We start from the raw sequence: 20,135 nt of genomic DNA, 5'->3' as shown, positions 1-20,135 counted from the left end.
GTTGAATGATTTCAACATTTATTTATCCAATTCAACTTGGGCCTACACCAAAATGGACATAAATGTTTATGCAGTAAACATTGGTGGTTAATACAGAGGTCCATGACTTGTCAGTTCTGTATTTTTTATGGTCACTCATAAACGGTAAGTGTTGATTGTAAAATTAACAGTATAGCATCTACAAAGATTATGTCCATTTAAAAACTGTTATTAGTAAAATAAAAGAACAATCAAGCTTCAACATATCTATACAACCAAACACCAAGCATCTAAACTATTAGGTGTTGATTTCTTGCTCAGGATCAAAATAGAGCAAATATTTATATCTGTCAGATGGGCAAAAGTTTCTGGAGAAATTTAAACACCTTGCATCTCAAAATAATGCACATGAATCACATACTTTTTTTAAAGAAATATTTTGGAAATGTGATTTACTTCACAATGAAGAATCGTATCTCAATACTCCTGATCAATAGGTTATTTAAATTAAATGAAACTATACACACATATATATGCATACACACAAGTATGTATACACACATATTTTGTGCAAAGGTAAAAGAAGTAATTTGAAGTATGATGTTAATAAATTTTAAATTAAATTATACTCAGTAATTTCATGTATAATTTTAGGAGTATTGGAAGTGTAAGTCTAAGTTTTCATGGTCAAATCTATTTTAGGTTCTCTTCCTCCTCCGTATAGAAGAAAAGGTATACCCACAATTTTATAGAGTGTATTTGTATTAATACTTAATTCCTGCACAGCCCACATGTATCTAGTGATGTTAAATTATTGATCATCATTTGCTTATTACACAGATTCTTTTTTTTTTTTTTAAATTCCTGCACAGCCCACATGTATCTAGTGATGTTAAATTATTGATCATCATTTGCTTATTAAACAGATTCTTTTTTTTTTTTTTTATCTTTTTTGTGACTGGTAAGGGGATCGCAACCCTTGACTTGGTGTCGCCCGCACCACGCTCAGCCAGTGAGCACACCGGCCAGCCCTATATAGGATCCAAACCCGCGGCAGGAGCACCGCTGCACACCCAAGCGCCGCACTCTCCCGAGTGTGCCATGGGGCCAGCCCTATTACACAGATTCTTGATTGAGAAATATCCTGAGTTGTTAAAAGATCTTAGTGCTTTACAATTTTGTAGTATTTTGATTTAAATGTTGCTATAACCTTGCAAAGAAGAAAGCTATATTTTTATCAGCTTTTTGTTTTATATAAAGGCAACCAAGACACTGAAAGCTTAAGTTCTCTCCAAAGTCATATTCTTAAATAAACTTGGAGAAGGACTGCAATGTCTTATCTTTCAAACTATTGGTGCTTTTCCCCTAGTACATTTCACTACTGCATCCCTAATCTGTCTTTATATATATATATATAATCTGCAGAATAAGACAGAATCTAGGGATGACTCTAGATTTAGAAAACGCTCTAAATTTTGGTCTAGGCCCAGATTGAATTTGACAAACAAATGTTGAAACTATTCAATTTGGTTTTTGGGGATGGAGAAAACCTTTAAGATATCACATTATTTTCTTTTGACACAGCAGCATGAAATCCAGTAGGATTTTATAGTTTGAAAACCAGGAAGGACATTTAATTTAGAGGAAAAAATTAAAGAAATTTTTTAATTATCCAGAAAGTGAACATTAATTATTATTGTATTGTAATGTTATTTATATTAATACCTTGTTGGTAATTACAGTTTCCTAGTAAGTGCAAACTTTTGTGAAACTTATTATATTAGAAAATACATAATAATTCCATTAAAAATTTTAAAAAAACCAAAGCAGACGACTCCCCAGGAATAAACATATACTTGCATTTTATTTTAATTAATTAGAGTTAAGTAGAAAGAGCTATATACTTCTTTTATATCTTTCATAAAGTATTGAGATTCTTTGATAATGTGCCAGGAAAAAGCAAATGTACTCAATGTATGAGGTGTTATCTATCTATAAAATCTCATGTTATCCTACCTGAGTTATGGAATTTTATATTGAAATGTTATTAATATTACGACTTAATATTCCCATGCATTAGAAGGAAGAAGTGATTTTTTTTACACAAATGTTTTTGTGATGATAGTGCAAAAGGTACCCCTGGATGTACTTAAAATCAACCTAAAAGCATCCTTTTCAGCAAAGTCAGGGGTGCCTAGTATCTGCCTCTGACAGCAGTCCACATGCCATCATGCACTCTGGCAGTGACATTCCAAACCAACGGTCGCCAAGGGAGAGCAGCAAAACAAGGGCACAGCATGGATAGCAGAGATCCAATGGCATCTGGGAGTGGCATTGTCCTCCATGGCTGGATTGTTCTTACACCAAAAGGGCTGTTAGTGAAATCTGGCCACAAGTGGCTTTATCCAGACATAAGAAAGACAAAAACTATTCTTGTAAGCAAAAAATGTATATTAACTCATAGAAACAAAAGATATAAATAACAGAGAAGATTGATAGCCATCAACAGATAAAACCTATTAATATCAGTAAATACATATTTTTGCTCAAATGCATCCACTTTTAATAGTTATGTCAGTGTAATTTCAATAGTTCAGCTTAATATATAATTCAGTCAATATGAAAGATAGAGTACTGTACCAGCAACCCATTTTCCTTTGATTTAGCTTTTATTTATCTTCCTTTTTCAGTATATAAAATATATACATTTTAACATTTATATAATACCATCAATAAAATACTGGTTTTATCTTCACTCCTGGGTATGAATACTCCTTGACTCATTTAAGGATATGAATTATACAAGCCACGGACTCTCCCTTCCCTATTACACATGATGCTGGCTTGCCTTTTGTGTTTGCAATGCTGAATAAATTGGTGTTTCTTTCCCTTGAAGAGGCTGCATATTTCATACATATGTGGCAGTTGTAGGTACATATGTCTGCTGTAGGTACAACTCACATTCACTGCGAGTAATTACATAGAAAGGGTTAGAGTGAGCAAAGTGAGTTGATAAAAATGGTAATGCAAGTCTCTATATTTATTCATTTGCAATGATTTCCACATCAACTTCACTCAGTTTATAAATCTAAACATTAGTTCTCTTGCTGTCAGCACTTCAAGCTCCACCTGGGATCAGTCAGCCAAGCTGCACTTTCTGCCTCCTAGAATCATCATGCAAAATAAAGATTCTGCATTTGGAATGTAGCTGACAGGTTGGTTGATGATGCACCAGACAAAAAGGAATGCACTTTACCTCCTCAGCTGTATAAGCTCTTCTGTTCCACAGGCTTATTTCTTTAGTAAGGAAAGCAGATGTGACTTAAGGAGCAGAGAAAAGGAGGTGGGAGGAAAAGAGCCATCACTTCATAAGCACATTTTTAATTACAACACATGTTTTTCAGCCTGTCTTATAAAATATTAAAATTTCCTCATGATCAATAGTTAATTAGCTCTGATATTTTTATTCCTAAAAGAAAAAAAAAATGATTTCAACTTTTGCTTGTTTTGGATATTTAAATGAAGGATGCAATATCAAACAAATTGGAGATTATTTGCCAAATAACCAATTATGTCCATTTTATAATTCTTTTCATTTGAAAATTTCACCTTTTTTTTTTTAACATTCTAAGTTTTTTTCTGACTGTGGTGAAATTTATCAAGCTGTTTGTCTTAAATGTGCTAGTCATTTGTTACTCATCTCTACAGTCTGGGATATTAAATTCACCAGATTCTTTTCTATTTAAAGCTTTGATTACCATCCATTCATATGTTTCTTCTTTTCTTTTAAATATTTATGTTTCATAAAAATGTTACTGTTAAAACATGGCATTTATCTTTCACTAATCAAACCTGTTATCTCAAAAAAAAAAAAAAATAAGAACTTCAAAAGTAAAGAAATACTCAGAATGAGGTTGTTAGTTGCTTCCATGTCAAAGCTGCAGACTTTGTTCTACAGAAATCCAGCCTCCTGTGGATGTGTTGGATATCTGTAATTGTTGTTAGAGATAACATATCAGTAAGTTGATTACATACACAGCAGCTAGAAAGTCATTGTACTGAAATTTTAGGTATCTTTGCATATGGGCTTTAGCAAACCTACAAATGGGAGTGCATGGTAAAGGAACCATCCCATTTGTATATTTACAGCTAAATTTTGAATCATTCTTTCTGCTGCTTCTCCATCTCCTCTTCTCTCAAATACAAGTTAATCTGTTTATTTAGATTATACAGCAGATCGAATAAAGTACCAAATAAGAGTTTGAGCTACTGAGGAGAGTTGAAAGTTACCCTGCTATAGAAGATGGGAAAACAGACTAGTAAGTAAAACCTCTGCTATATGTAACTTCTTTTCCTTTAGTGTTTTACTTACTACAACAAGCATAAAATCATCCTGGGTATTTTGCATTATTTTTCTAACTTAGCAAATTTATTATTAAATTAGTAGTTGCCTGAGTTATTTTTTACCTTATTATTACGAATATTTTAATAGAATTTTATTGAATCTTGAACACATCTTCCCCATTCAAGATAGACATCTTCATTTTAAAGTAGAATAAAATACACATCTCTTAATGTGTTTTATAGAGACTATTACTCTTGTACTGACCATTTGGAAAGCCAGCTCATTACACCGTTATTCTGGGCTATGTCCTGAGCTTCTAATACAACAAATTTAAAGGATCTTAAATAAAGGTAATGCTCTGACACAATGACCTGTGTGCCTTGGGAGGGATTTACTGACTATGGGTTGTCATGGGTTCCCAGGTTCCTTATGCCACTGTGGTTCTTATGATAGCACCCTGGACAGACACTTTTTCATTCCTTTTCTTTTTTCTTTTGATCAGCCAAGATCAGGGATGCATTTCTGGCTACATCTAACAAATGAACATTGACAAAATCCATAAACTAATCTTTCCTTGGAACCATGGTATTAATGAAAGTAAACAAAACAGAAACAAATACTGGCTGCTTTGATAAAAATAGTAGGGATTAATGATGGATGCGGCAGCTTGGCACATTTATTGGTACTCAGTAAATAAGTGTTCAGTGAGTGGAGGAATAAATACTTATGTACTAGTAACTTAAGCAACTTTTAGGAATGGCCCTATGATTAATCCATATTTCACCTCCAAAGTTAGCTGGGCACCTATCGCAAGCTGTAATATCTACTCTAGGGAATACTAAAATGGATAAAGCATAATATAAAACATATTAATAACTTAATTATCATAATATTTGCATAATTACTAGCATAAAGTGGAATGAAAATGCTATGAAAGAGATCCAGATAAACAAGTATAAAGATAATTGTTAGTTATCCCCTGTTGTGGCTAATGAATTTCTCCCAAAGAATAACTATCAATACACCCTCTTAATAAAAGCTACTGCTTATTTACCATCACCATGGAGTGCCTTCCAGATGCCAGGCATTCTATTACTTCTAACTCACATACCAATCCAGCAAGGAAAACATCATTACTCCCATTTCAGAGAAGAAAAAACGAGTCTCAGAGAGGTTAAGGTGGCAATTTTCTCAAAATCATGTAGGTAATCAGCTCCTGATTCAGGATTTCAATCTGTACCTGTGTCTCCATTATCTCACACTGCTGCAAGAGACAAACATACTGACTTCCTGCCTCTGCCTCCCTCCTCTTTCTACAGCCGAGGCCCCTTCACTTGATGCTAAAGGCTCATTGTGCCTTCTCCAACCCCATCCAATCCCTCTCTCTAGAACAGGGAGATCTAAGAAGCTCTAGCTCAGAACTCTGAGACTCAACTTCAAGTTTCCTCCAATGCTGCTGGAGAGTTCTAGGCTTCTACTTTTCCCTAAAACCCAGTGCTCACAGGATAATTTCATCCTCTTGATATCCGTACCCAAGTTTCTGTCTGGTGATTTTAGTAATCTAGTCCTGCTAGAACTGGGGCCCTGGCTTGGCCTGGTCATCCTTTTCTCTGGATTGCAATCCTTCCCCTGAACTCCAGCCAGGAGTGTGAGGCATGGCTACATTAAGACAGTTCACTGCCTGCTATGGCCTGCTTTGAGTGGTTGGTGCTGCAGATTCCCACACATGGACCATGAAGCCTTTGATGATGGGGGTCTTGCCCACCTCTCCAGCCTCACCCTCAGCACCTTATACCTCACTTATATTGAACTACCTACAAATCTCTGAACTTGACTTGTCCACGTTTTCTTGAAGTATTTGGCATAAACTACTTCCCTCTGTCTGGATACTTTTCCTCACTCTTCCCCTATTTTCTGGGCCTGCCCTTACTTAGGGCTCAACTTAGATATCACGTTCTCCAGGAAGTTGTTCTATGTTTTCCCCAGGCACCTGGGCTTACTTCTCGGTCTCTTTGCTAGGCTAAGAACAACTTGAGGCCATCATCATTGTATCTCCAGAAACAAAGCCAGTGCCTGGCACATTGTAGACACTTCACAAGTATTTTTTTTTTTTAATTGATATAAAACTACCCACAAGGCAATTTACAAGCACCATAAAAATCAAACAAGCAGTACTTGGATGACACTAATCTTCAGTTCCGTGTCCCTTGATACAGTAATTTCCCCCTTGGTGCAATATTCTAATACACTAGCTGACTCTTATGAATCTTCTGGGCAACCATGAGAATTTTAGTTTCAGTGTGTGAGAATTCTAAGCCCCTCCTGCTAGGAGAATTATTTCAACTCCTAGTTATTACATGGACTTGAAGCATACATTAGTGTGATTTGCAGGTGAGGAAACAGGGATCTAGGCAGCTGTCAGATGCTGTTTGTGACTAGCGTCAGGTAATGGAAGATTTGAAATTATGTTCAGGTCATATTTCTACTGAGGTATAATGTCAACATTTGGGGTATGTTGCTAATTAAGATTATTCTATATCTATGAGTCTTATGAATGACAAAGCATTTCTTCTTAGAAATTTTTAATTATTTAAGTATATGTTTCTCACCGGGGCGGGGTGGAGCGGGGAATCTGTCTTCCACAAAATGGAAATAATAAAAAATAACTAAATTATATTATTCTATAATCTTGAAGGTAGCAGATTTATAGCTACCACTGTTGACAAGTCATCTGCCACCACTCTGTGTCCACAGTATGGGCTATTGGCTTGCTCACTCACAGAGCAATGCTATTCTGAGGAGGGAGAGGAGTTTTGTCTGGGAGTGGTGATGGCATACCAAAAGATGTCACAAGTATCTCATGAATGGACACATACAAAAGGCCTAGAAGACTCTGTCCAAAATGTGGCAGGAGTTTTCTGGCCACATTCTCAAATGATTAGGAACATGCTGTCTTTTTATGCTTTGCGGTAATCTACTGAGTAGTTGCCATTCTTCAAACAAAATTGTCTCTGTTTTAGTGGACAGGAAGGATTTCTCTGTGACACGTTGAATTTGTGTTCCTTGAGGCTAAATTTGCATACACAGGATGCTTTTTTAAGTAAACAATTCCTGACTGTGTTATTGAAAGAAAATAAAAGAAGAGAAAGGTCAAGCTTTCTGGTACACATAGGCTGGCACTAACATTCATTCCACATTCAGTCACTTGGCAAAGTTTTAGAAGTCTAGATTATGCCAGGCACTGTGCTGGACATTGAAAACGCTAGAGATACTGCAGTGAGCAGCAACCAGGCCACCATCACTGCTTCCAAAGGGCGTTAGAGCCCTGGCAGGGGGAAGGAAAGAGATTGGTTGCCATTAACCAGGATGAGTTTTTCCTTTTAACCTAGTCTTTCATTCTGGATTCAGAAGGCAAAATGGCTCTTCAAGAACAATACAAGGAACAAAATTTTTTCTTTCACCTAGCTCTCTAATTTTCTTCTTAAATAAACTGATAACTCTCAGCAGGAATCTGCAGCTTCCTGACCAGCGGTGAGGGAAATTAATAAATTGTCACCCTGCCAGAGAAACGTGGCCACGTGTGAGTACTTCCCACTCTGCTTGTATTCCCCGTGAGACCTCTGGGCTTATATGAATTCATGTACAGAGCAGACAGACATTTCATTCTTGGATGAACTCGGGAGAGGTGAATTAGCCTCCACATTTTAGACATTTGAATTATTCCTTAGTCTTTTTTAAACTATAAAGGAAAATATGTTTCATCCCCTGCAAATACATATTCAACCTTTTTTATTTAATTGAGTTCATGAGTCAGTCTCCTATTCTATTTTTATTTACTTATTTGGTAATTTTGAGGAAATTTCTCCATTTTACTAACCACCTTAAAATCCTTCTTCAGATTAAGATCAATATCTGAGGCTAGAATTTAAACCCCAGAAATGGTAGTGAGTAAAGAATCTTTAATTTATGAAACTGAACAAGTTGACTTATCCAAACATCTCCAGGGCTTTAATGGGGGATATCTATAATTCTCTGAATTGTATTCCTTTCACAGTGATATTTTGTAATTCCATTCTATTACCCTTGCTTAACATTAATGAGATAAAAAGATCACATTATGGCGATTGATGTTCTTCAAATTGAATGCACGTTTCCATGTACAAAGCTGTCTGCTAATTTAAAAAACATAGCATGTAACATAGAATCACGACCATGGTCATCACTCAGCTGGGACCAGATAGCATTTTTTATCTATTCATTGGATTTAACAAGGCATGAGATGGAAGCTGAATACAAAGTGTGGGTAGATTATCCTGTATCCCTCCTTTTGGCTAATTCTTGGCAATCTCAGCAAGGAAACTGAGGCTTCATGTTTCCATGGAAATAAACCTCAAGGTCAAAGGGGCATATGGAAGGTCAGACAATGACAAAGGAACATCTGAGAGGCCATCTGGATGAGTGACCTGACATAATTAGTCATTAATCCCACTCTGGGGAACAATAGAGCTGGCAGAGAGTGTGTTTGGGCTTTGATCGTGGTCTGGGTGATCTCATGGGGAAGAGGGAAAAAAGCCCCACTTGGTAACTAAGCAGATTACCCTGGCATGCTGTTAACTAAAGACGAGGTGGCCGAGGAGGCCAGTGGGATGCGCATTTTACATATTAGACTGCATTTCCCTTTACTTACTGCAGGCCCCTCTAGGGCCATGTGGCTTTCGGATTAGCTTCTGGGTAGCATTTTTTACAGTTTGCAATGGAAAGAGAGCAAGAGTCCCAAAATACATTGCTTAAAATTCTCAGGCAACAGATGGGAAGATTGCTGGAGAGCCAACGGCATTAGCCAGCTTGGTTTACAGGTGTCAATATTTACGAAGCAAAGTTTGCCAGGGTGCCTTTTGGGAAAAAGCAGAGAGAATAGTTAATCAGTAAAACAATAGCAATCAGTCCATTGTCTGTTTTTAGCAGAATGGTTAGAATTATAGGTTGTCTCTGATGGTAAGAAGCACTCATCGGCATCTGTCTTCCTCTTCAGCTCTTCTTTTTCATGTGTATTAGTCTCAGCTGACTTTGATCAGCTACCCCTCACATGCAGCTAGAATCCTTCTATTTGAAGGGCTGGTGAGGTCTGGGGATTGATTGTGTGCATATTTGTCGGATGTGAACATGCTAGCAGTCTTTACAAATGCATGTATTTCAGCAATTGCTGAAATCACCCTCTGCCCCCCAGAGATAACGGATGATACTTGCTGTGTAAAGAATGGCAGCCAGATGAGGTAGTAAATATATTGGGCCAAAGTCTCTTTATTAGAACAGCTTTCCGAATAATAAAATTTAAAAGTCATTGTGAGCTTTTAAATTTTGCCACCAGAATCTGATTCGTCACTTGGGTGTTATTTGATGGCAAACTATACAAGAAGCAGTAGACAGAGCACTGGGCTAAGGGTCAGGACATGAAATTTGTTCTTGTCCTAATTCTGCACTAGTTTGCTATGCAATAATTTTGTGAACTTTTCTTCTCTGCAAAATGATAAGTTGCACTATATCAGGGCGAGGAAATATATTTTCTCTTGTAATGCCAGCTATGATAGGTAGTAGCTGCTTGGACATCCTCTGACAACTGTGAAAGACTCAGAGGGGTATTTAGGTTTAGTGGGAAAGAGTTCCGAATAATAAAATTTAAAAGTCATTGTGAGCTTTTAAATTTTGCCACCAGAATCTGATTCATCACTTGGGTGTTATTTGATGGCAAACTATACAGGAAGCAGTAGACAGAGCACTGGGCTAAGGGTCAGGACATGAAACGTGTTCTTGTCCTAATTCTGCACTAATTTGCTATGCAATAATTTTGTGAACTTTTCTTCTCTGCAAAATGATAAGTTGCACTATATCAGGGGGAGGAAATATATTTTCTCTTGTAATGCCAGCTATGATAGGTAGTAGCTGCTTGGACATCCACTGACAACTGTGAAAGACTCAGAGGGGTATTTAGGTTTAGTGGGAAAGAGCGATTAGTCATGTCTGACACTGGTGTGGGAAGGGAAGTGGCAGAACGAGCACTAAATATGTATATCCCCAGAGCTGACAATCTTATATATCACTTCCAGTTCTAATTTTAAGAAATTTGGAAGGATATATTTACATAAGTACTTTTTAAACTCTCTAAAGTTGTGGCACACATTATTATTAGTAGCAGTAGTAGCAGCAGCAACATAGGACTTTTGCATTTAGGTATGGCCTGGAAGTTATAGTGCATGCAAAAATCAATAGCTTTTATTACAGTTCCTCAAGTAAAATGTGGGCACCTAGGTCACAGGGACCACTAACAAAATTAAGATGCCAAATCAATGCTGACTGAAACCAATGACAGAAAATATTTCTTAAATAGTGCCATAGATAATTGCTGCTTGGTCTTCTCTTCATTAGAAGGTGAATTTTGAAAGTACATCTCAAAAAAGCTGGACATTCAGACAGGTTCTGAGTTGACTGGTAACTCTCAGTGGCTGTTCTGAGTGGCTAGAAATGGATAATATGGGTATATATCTGTGAAAGTTTTAAGTCCCGAGGAGAAGTATGGCACACACAGTTTTCCAGATTTCTTCCCAGGTTCCTTTCACTGAAGATAAAATGGAACTGGCTGTGTACATTTTTGTCCCTCCTCCTGTCCCTTCAGTCTGTTAGATTAGGGGTTGCTTCTCTGCTGTGACATGTTCATTCACGTGAGTTATTTGATCAAGCATTCTCATTGAGGCAAAAGATTTCTGATTTACCTTCTATGGTGAAAAGTACCTAAAATCAGCATGAAATATAACTTAAATTATTATGATAATTTAGGTAATATCCTAACATGTTTTATTTAAGGAATGCGTCTACATATGAGAATTTTACAAAGGGAGTTTCAAGTGTTTTGAAAATTTTTATACTCAATTTCAATTAAAACCCTGTTTATTCTTATGAGTTTCCCTAATCATGCTCACCTTTGAGTCCATGAATTCTAGGAAACTAAGAAGTTGCCTGAAGACACCTACATTTGGGGAAGTGCTAAATTTTGCTTCTTTGGCTTCCACTTCTTTGTGTGCAGTTGCTTCAGCTCATGACTAGAGAAGTTTGTGGCAGGGGGACATGCCTAGCATTCTCGACACCCAGAGCGGATCATTTAGAAACACTCCTTCCTCTACTATTATTTTCATTAACATTTATGAAATAGATAATAAATAATCGCCAGAAAATAAACACAGACGATGAAGACAATTTCTTCTCCAAAATTTGATTTTTTTTCTTTGAAGTGGTTAATGGCATATTTCACAACTTTTTTTTTTTTTTCTTTTTGTCTTTTTTTACTGACCGGTAACGGGATCGCAACCCTTGGTGTCGCGCCCATACCGGGGACCGGCAATGGGATCGCAACCCTCGGTGCCACGCCCGCACCGCGCTCAGCCAGTGAGCAGGAACCGGTCTCCACATGGGATCTGAACCCTCAGCGGGAGTGCCGCCATGCTCCCAAGTGGCGCACTCTCCAGTGCGCCACCAAGCCAGCCCATATTTCACAACTTTTGATCACAGTTCTGATCAAAGAAGGATTTTAAAGCTTGGTGTTTCACTGTCCATTGTTCAAGACTAATGCTAGCTGTTTACAAATTTTGTTTTTATGTCTGATTAACCTTATTTATAACTTCACAATAAAAGAAAATCAGAGAAAAATAATTCTATACATCCAGGACTGTTTATTTCACATCTGCTGTTTAAATGGAAGACTGTAGATCTTAGGGGTTGCAGACACAAACTAACGAGCTCAGAGGATTCCAACCTGTTATGAACTTACTTTCTAAACAAAAATGGGTGGTGGATGGGTCTGTATGTTGTGGGCAGAATTAATTCCTTCCTTCACTGAGATCTCAAACAATTTTCTAGGTCATATTGTAAATGTCATAATTATTCTTCTACATCAATTTTGATTTTCCCCTTAGAATGTGAACTCTAGAACAGAAAACATTTTTTCCCTCTCTCCAGAATTTCTTGTAATGCACATAGTCATTTGTACACTTGGCACATAGTCAATGATCAATAAATTATTGTTAAAATAATAAACAATTGAATGAAGATTTAAATTGATGTTGTCTAAGACTATCTTTTTCTTATCCTGTAGATTTTCTCCAAATATACTCCCCTTTTTTCTTGAAAAATTATTCCTTGACCTATGTATGATTTATGTATATATATATATAAATAATATCTTTATCTTGTTGTATTTCCAGGTTATAACTTGTGTCCATATCACTGTGTAAATGTTCTATATATTTACATGCAACAGGGTCAGAATTTTTGAGTTCCTAAAAATCAGGTCTTTGTTGTCAGGGATGTGGTATAGCGGTCAACATGGTACTGACTGATACAAGCCATTTTACACTTTTGAAACCAAATAATAGCAGCTACTGCCTCAAATAAGATTTAGAGAGAGGCTAACAAACCAGAACACAAAAGACCATATTGTTGGCTAATTTGGCTAAGGAAACACATACTTTCTCATAGGTATTTAGAGCATAATACATTTGAATACAAATATCATATTTTTACAAATAAGATCTTATTGATAGGCTTAGTTTATTTCACTGACAGTGTCTTTGGATTTCTCTGTTAATAAATTTCAGGAGAAAGTACTAGCCCAATATTTCTTCATGATATACTTGCATGATTATCATCATCTGAACAATTTCCTATAGGAAACAACTATGGATGCAGCACTGAATTCAGTGCTAGGGAATACAGAAATAATATAAGATATAATCTTCCCATGAAGCTTATAATCTTCTCAGGAAGATGAGGCACATGTAGGGGATGTTTTAAAAACAATGCGGAAAGTACAGTAGTATTAAATTACGTAATACAGGCACTTAGTACTATCTTGGAATAGTGTTCGGAGACAATTTTCCATGGGTCTCTTGAGTTTCTGCAAGTCTTGAAAGCAGAGATACTGAATGCCTTTGTTTGAATTATTTTTTCAAGGATATTTGTATAGTGAAGACTCAGAAGATATAGTGTCTCTTCTAAGAGTCTTCACTATACAAATATCCTTGAAAAAAAGGGCAGGCATGCTCATACCCATTATAAAAGATTTGGAAAAAATAATAAATTGAATAAAAATAAAATAAAATGAAAAATTCAGGTTCTCTAAGTTCAGGATTTCTCTCATTTAACATAATCCACTGCATGTGCAGGTGTCCATTTCTTTCACACCGCGGCACTCAGGGATGAGGAAATCGAATGCAATACACTAGTGCTCATGATGTTTGCTGTGTCATGAGGAATAAGCCCCTTGTCTCTGATCCCAGAGTCTCTGGTGTCTCATCTTCTCCTAGCATCTATGAAGCTGTGGCAGGCTAATTTGTTAACTTGTTTTTGTCTTCTTTCTTTCTCCTTCCCTTCCTTCCTTTTTTCCTTCCTTCCTTTCTTTCTTTTTGTACTCAGAAATAAAAGGGAAAGGAATAGAAAAACCATAAAAGCATTCACTGGGCCCTATGTACAAAGTGGACCCTGAACTGGTGCTCTGCCAAGTTCTCCCAGAGATGGACGACCTCCTTCACGGGATTTCCAGACTCTTTGTTTCTTTTATTTTTTACATCTTATTTTTATGCCTACTCCCACTTCTCATCATGTCCACCAAACAGCTTTTGAGGCAACAAGAGAGGGTCAAACACAAATCAAGCTGTTTTGTTACTGCTTAGCACCTTTCATAAAAGATTTGCTTGTAAAAGGCGTCAGAATGTTGTTGGGGGAAGAGCTCAGCAATTTAAAAGTTCCTGCTTGCCGCTCAGGTCTTTGAACTCAGCTCCACAACCAGTTTCTTCACTCTCTGGTGCAGGAAGTTTCTGAGGCCTTGAATTAGTCCGTTTTGTGTTGTTGTAACAGAATACCTGAGACTGGGTGATTTATAAAGAAAAATGAAATTCATTCCTTACAGTTTCTGAGGCCGGGGAGTCCAAAGTCCATCTGGTTGTGGCAACAGTCACCCAGGGATCTCACATTGCAAGATAGTGGAAGCAGAGAGAGCAGAAAGAGGGAGAGGCAGTACCACCATTTTTAATCCATTCACTACTGCACGGTCCTACAATCCAATCACCTCTTCAAGGCTCCATCTTTCAATTACCATAATAGGATTTCCCACCCTCTTAATGGCCACAGTGGGGGCTAAGTTTCTAATACATAAAACTTGGGAGACACAATTCAGGCTTCAGGGGGTTTCGGGGTGGGGTGAGGGGTGGGGGTGGGGACATACTTCAGTCCACTACAGGCCTCTACAGTGATTTTGCTCCTCTGTCTCCTCACAGGCCTGCATAAGGTGGTATGCTCAATACACCCTTACTAAATATTGCTGAAAGCAGTTAGTCAGCCATTAGTGAACAGAGAGACAAGAGATCAAAAAGCTTCCAAAACTGCAAGCTAAAAATGTGTAAAAATTAGTTATTTCTTATTCTGACAAAGATTGAAATTGACTTTCAAACTCTAGAAACGACAAATAAGGGGATAGGTTTACTGAAAATATACTTAAAGCCATGGACTCATCAAACAAGTAAGAAGCAGCCTCCACTGGCAAAGTGAGATTGTTCAGCCTGGTGGTACTCAAGATTGTTCTTTGCCCGGCCCCAGCCCCAGGCCCAGCCCCAGCTGGACCAATCCTTCTGCTCCATCTCTGCTGGATTTTTCTTCACAGTATTTATCACTTTCTAAAATGTCATACTTATTATATGGTCTGTCTCCTTTCAATGGAAACTAAGCTCCATAAAGGCAAGGAATAGGGGATTTCGTCTGTTTTGTTCTTTGCTTTATCTCCTGCACCTAAGACAGTGCCTGGCACAAAGTACACACTCAGAAACAGCTGTTGAATAATTGTCAACATGGAAATCAGAAAAAGTGGTAAACAAAATATGCAAATTACAGATGCTATTAATGTCTCTTCTAGTTGGACAAACATACCTATGTTTCTCAGGAGAAAAAAGAGGTAAAGGAGGGTGAGAGGAGTGACTGAAGGAATATTACAGAGTCGGGAATGTGTCATCAGGACCGAGAGCTCTAGTATCTGTGACATCTGCTTTTTGACTCTTGCCCTCACCTACTGAAGCAAGACCTCTGGAACAATCTGTGTGAATCCAGAGACTTTCAACATGAGACTTCTGCTCCAGTTCCACTTGGACAGGCCCTATCTCTAACCTCTACCACCGAACACTCCTCCTTCCAGGCACCACCGTACCCCCAGGTACCACCATTGCAGAAGGGCTCTAGAAAGCGCATACTTCACTATGCTTAGTTTTAAAGAGAAACCATCTTGGGTGTGTGTGTGTGTGTGTGTGTCTGTTGAAGTTATTTTTTTGTGCCCCAATAACTAATAGTCTTTTTACCTCCTGTTTAGGACTTGGCTTCCTTCTGATTTAACCAGTGATTATTTCCTCTTTCTGTTTCATCGAACACATTTAATCTACCACTCAAAATCTGATTCCATTTCTTTAGCATATTTCACAAGAGTCTCCAAGATTTGTTCTTTCCTCTGGCTCCACTCTGTTGTTATTAGGTTCTAGATCTGGCACTGCAAACTGCATAATTCAGCCAGCAGACACCTTTCATCTGGCACTGAAGACTGTTTTAATAATTGAGAAATTTCGTAGAAAGCTGTAGATTTCTTCTGTAAAATCAGAGTTGGCAGTACTTGGTACACATTACCACAGACAACAACCCGCTGGAGATCTGCCATCGCTATCATCTAGAGTGGGCAGGCTGCACCCCTCCACCTGCCCCACCTCTCCACCTCAGCTTGTGTTGATCATTGAGTTTACCATCCACACCAAGAGGTGCCGGAGAAAGAGTGGGGCAAGGATGTGCCAGGCCATGTTCCTGTTCACCTTGTATTAATATCTACTAGATCAGGAATCTCCTACTCAGTGACACTGCCCCTCTCTCCTTTAAGCAAAATGTATTCATTCATTCTCAAGCATTTATTGAGGACCTACTAGGTGCCAGAAAGTGGGGATTCAGCAGTGAAAAATTCTGGGGAGAGGACAGAACTGATATAAGAGGTGCTCAGTTTTCCCGGGCTGGGGTTTCAGGACATGTCTCTGGGTTTCCAGCCACTCCCTGATGTCTAGGCCCCTCCTCTAGGCTCTCCCCTGGAGGAAAGTAACTGTTGCCAGTTAGACCTATTTTTAACACCAACACAAGGAAAATGAGACCACAAGGGGCTGGCTTGTGCAAGTCCAGTGGCTGGGCATGCTCAATAGAGAGCACAGAATATTCTTGAATATGCCTGGTGCATATAACTGGGACCCACCCCCTTAATGGAATATTCACTAGATAGAGAAACTGTAAAAGCCAAATCCCAGGCGAAGGCGGGGTTGCTGCTCACTGTCCTGGAGACGACAGGCACTTAGCTGGCTGAGGTGTGTATGCTCTACTTTGTATCTACCTTACCTTCAGCAAGCAGCTGCTCATTCTCTTGAGCCAGCCTGTACTTTGTACTGAATTTTGTATGTTTTCCTTGCTTTCGTGTTAGACTTGATGTCTGTACTGAACTTACTTTGGTGTTAAACTTGGTGTGGGCCCTGCTCAGTCTCTGGAGCTGTGCCGCAGTCTCTCTGTGGAACCTGTATTTCTTATCTGTTATATTAAACTTGTTCCCACTGTCTACTGTGACTCTGTCCTTGAATTCTTTCCTGTGGCAGTGTCAAGAACCTGGTAAGAGGACTGGGTGGGTTGAGTCTGACTATGTGGCCCCCGGGACCCTACCTCTGACATCAGAACTAAGGGACATAAATTTGGCAGTCATTAACATCAGATAGTGTTTAAGCCATAGGATGGAGTCCTGTCACCGAGAGATAGCGTACGTGGATAAAAAGAGGAGAAGGGTTTATACCATCACTGTTCATTACCACTGCCTTTTTCATGTTATTTTCATGATATATGGCAATTATTTTTTTTTGCAATCAATTAAAATTTTTTTCCATGTATTTATTTCAAAATAATTTGAACCTATGAAAGGTTGCCAAGTAATACGTGGATAGTCATGTACCCTTCACCTAGACTCATGGATTAACACTTTGCCATATTTGCTTTCTCCTTCCCTCAATCCTCTCTTTCTCCCTCTCTCTATTTGAGAATTATTTGCAAATACCACTATATTTTACTCCTAGATACTTCAGCATACATCTCCTAATAACAAGGATATTTTCCTTCACAACCACATTCAGAAAATTTAATACTGTCACAATACTATCATCTAGTATCCTTGTTCCTATTCTAATATTCCTCCATTGCCTAATAATTTATTTTGAAGCTTTTTTTTTTTTCTTGATTCAGGATCCACTCAACACTTATCGTATTTAGTTGTCATGTCTCTTTTGTCATCTTTAGTTTAGAATAGTTTTCTAGACTTTTGAGGGTTGGAGGGGGTAGTGGGATTGGGTAGAGAGAGAGGGCTTTTGTTGCTGATATTTCTTAAGAATCCTGGTGAGCTGTTTTCAGAATGTGACTGCATTTGAATTTGTCTGACTTGAATGCTTCTTAATTATTAATGTAGGTTAAACATTTTTGGCAAGAATATTACAGAGGTGATGCTATACACTCCTTATTGCATCACATCAAAGGGACAGGATGTCAGTTTTCCCCATTATTGATGTTAAATTTGATAATTTAGTAAGATAGTGTCTCTTAATTCAATTTCTCCATATACTGCTCCCAACAAGCTTTCATCCAATAATTCTAGCATCCGAAGATCCCTAACTGAATCAATCATTGTTATGATGATAGTAAAATAACTTTTGTTTCTGTAATTCCTTCTACATTTATTAGTTATATTTTTTAAAAAAAATAAAAATAAAGCAAACTTTTTCTTTTTCTCTCTAAAAACAAAACAAGCAAAAAAAAAAAAAAGCAAACTTTTTCTTTTTCTCTCTAAAAACAAAACAAGCCAAAAAAAAAAAAGCTTTTTATGTATAAGTTTGAACTCACAGAATTTTTTTTTTTTAAAAAAAATAAAAATAAAGCAAACTTTTTCTTTTTCTCTCTAAAAACAAAACAAGCAAAAAAAAAAAAAAGCTTTTTATGTATAAGTTTGAACTCACAGAATTTTTAAAAATATTTAATGTGTTATAGTCCATTCCTATTTCTCTTTGTTTTGATGTTCAGAGGTAATCAGTTATTTATAAGCTGTCTTTCCATTAAACTGTGTGTCTCTTGAATATGAGGCATAGAGTCATGTCTTGTGGATTTTTTCCTATTGCATAACACACATATGGAAACCTATACATATTTATCAAATGATTGAATGAATATAACTACCAAATTTTCTATCAAATGTGTTAATACTTTTAGCAATTAAAGCCATTAGATACTATATTATTTATCATGTTGACAGATATTAAAATGTGTTAATATTAATTTTTATATTAACATTTTTTAGAGTTTTAAAGGGATACACAATACTCTACTGAAGGATAACTTAATAACCTGTACTCATAGTCTTTAAAATGTCTTTAACATTTCCTTTGACTCAACTTTTCCACTTTTCGGTGTAGGGGATGCTATTTTTGAGACATCAAACTAATGTGTAAAGGGGTGATCCCCTTTTTTAGAGTTGTTTGGCAGCTCCCTTGCCCAATGGACCCATGGAATTCATTGCCATGTGGAAGTGGGGTGGAGGGCTGCCAAGAACAAGGGATCATTGCTTGACTTTAAGTTTCAAAACATAGGTTATTAAATCCATAATGAGTTGATAGCCTAAAAGCAAATACTTTTGATTTTCAAAAACCAGGCTTTAATGAGAAATGGGAAAAAACTGCATATTTCAATGAGTCAGAGTTTAAGGGCTGACCACAGATAAAGCAGGAAAAAAATCTAGAATATTATATAAGGCTTTCCTGGGGCTAGAGAAGAGAAGCCAGAGAGAAAGGGAGGGAAGGCAAGGAGTCACATGCGAATATGGTTGTTTCTAGCCTTTGTGGTTGAAAACCACAGAAAGGGCGTATTTTGAATGGGAAGCTAAAAGCATATGCCCTGATCTCCATTTGCTACCCTTTCAGGAGACTTACAGTGTTCCCTGTACCAATGGCAACATGGCTAGCTTAAAACAGAGAAGGGTCTCCATGGGCTGTATGTGGGTGGCAAAGAGCCAGAGATTGTCATAGGCCCAAAGAATTTTGGGCACAACTGAGAATTAAAGCTGTGTGTCTTCCAAGCACAGAGGCAGTCCAAAGATGAACTCAGAGTGACATCAGTGTGCTCACTGAGGGGCACAGTCAAGCTCCCATACCTGTCACTGGGAATGGCCCATGCCAGAGAATAAATCAAGGGTTTTTCAGCTGCAGACTTGGCAGGTGGGCATGCTTGACTTAAGGCTGGTGCCCAGAGGCCAATAGGATGAGGACCTTCGCCTGTAGAGCTATCCAAGATACACAAGCTACCCCTGGACCTAAATGCCATCTGCGAAGGAGAGAGAGTTTAATGTTTGTTAAAAAGCTATAGAATGAAGGGGAAAAAATATTCTAATTATAAACAATATTTACTGTAGCATTTTATTCTTGTAAGAAAAACTACATTTATAAATGTGTGTGGGGAAAAGTCTGTGTGCGTGTATATATATATATATACACATACATACACAAACATGTTAATGGCTACTATAGGGTAGTGGAAATACAGGTGAAGAGATCTGAATTTATTTCTTCCAACTTATTTGTTTCTTTTAGTTTTCTATAGTGAATAAGAATGAGTTCTATAATAATTTTTGAAATACTATTTTTAGATTTCTAGTGAATTGCAAATACTTTCCTCA

The sequence above is a fragment of the Galeopterus variegatus genome, unplaced genomic scaffold (assembly GCF_000696425.1).
Source record: "Galeopterus variegatus unplaced genomic scaffold, G_variegatus-3.0.2 Scaffold1772, whole genome shotgun sequence".
Classification (NCBI taxonomy): Eukaryota; Metazoa; Chordata; class Mammalia; order Dermoptera; family Cynocephalidae; genus Galeopterus; species Galeopterus variegatus.
Note: the sequence above shows the minus strand (reverse complement) of the source record.